The sequence below is a fragment of the Dinoponera quadriceps genome, unplaced genomic scaffold (genome assembly GCF_001313825.1).
Source record: "Dinoponera quadriceps isolate SergipeBrazil2010 unplaced genomic scaffold, ASM131382v1 scaffold1395, whole genome shotgun sequence".
Lineage (NCBI taxonomy): Eukaryota > Metazoa > Arthropoda > Insecta > Hymenoptera > Formicidae > Dinoponera > Dinoponera quadriceps.
In genome coordinates, this window is record NW_014556488.1 from 1,965,944 (window position 1) to 1,966,361 (window position 418).

General features: G+C 26.8%; 1 protein-coding gene across 1 annotated transcript in view; it reads left to right on the top strand.

Annotated features, from left to right (window-relative positions):
• LOC106747683 (group XV phospholipase A2-like) overlaps positions 1–418 on the top strand; it is a 4,503-nt gene that overhangs the window by 2,888 nt on the left and 1,197 nt on the right. The window lies entirely within an intron of this gene.

Consider the following 418-nt stretch of genomic DNA (forward strand, 5'->3'; position numbering starts at 1 on the left):
GTTCCATTAACCACCTGATCTCATATAAAACAAAGACAGTGATCACTCAAACATGACTAGTAATATTTAAAATAGTAATACTTCATAGAAAATACTTCTATGCTGTACAATAATATTTATAGTGGTTTATAAGTTATAATTAGAACAACATTAACGCCCCCAGTTTCACAGTTTACAAGTTGTGAATTTGTTGTAAATATATATATATATATTCCATATTCTTATAATGACTCCTAATTTGTAATGAACAATTTTAACAATATAGAATAATATTTAAAAATAAAGGGATGAAAACTTTCATTATAGGATTCAATATCTTGATATTACCCAAATGTACAATTGCACGTCCCCTTTGTATGAGTAAATCCAAGAATATGGAATCGTAATCAAGTTTACCAGAGAGCATATACTAAAAGAT